Raw genomic sequence first — 428 nt, forward strand, 5'->3', positions numbered from 1 at the left:
TTTTGGATGTTTTCTCTTCAAAAGGGGCTACAGAAAGAAATTAGTTGTTAGTGCATGTTTTCATTCATTCTTATGTAAATGCTGTGCTAAGCTTGACACGTACTAAATTAAGGGTAGAGTGGTCAATGATGCTGACAGGGTCCCTGCTTTCATGGGCTACTGATGGCCCAGGGCTGTTAGAAGGGGAAAATGCAGTGGTCACATGGCAGGCTGCTGCATGGAGAAGAGGGGTGTACAGTAGTTTAGGAAGCACATGCTGAACTAAACGTGTGACTAGGAAGGTTAGCATAGGGAAAGTGATAGTGGGTTTGGGTAATGCAGAGCCTTATAGGCAATGCAGAAACTTACTTTCATTTTTAAAGGTGTGGTTGCAAGGCAGACAGCTGTACTAGTGTAATTTTGGGTTTACCAGGTATGAAACAATCCAA

The sequence above is a fragment of the Arvicanthis niloticus genome, chromosome 7 (genome assembly GCF_011762505.2).
Source record: "Arvicanthis niloticus isolate mArvNil1 chromosome 7, mArvNil1.pat.X, whole genome shotgun sequence".
In the NCBI taxonomy this organism is placed as follows: domain Eukaryota; kingdom Metazoa; phylum Chordata; class Mammalia; order Rodentia; family Muridae; genus Arvicanthis; species Arvicanthis niloticus.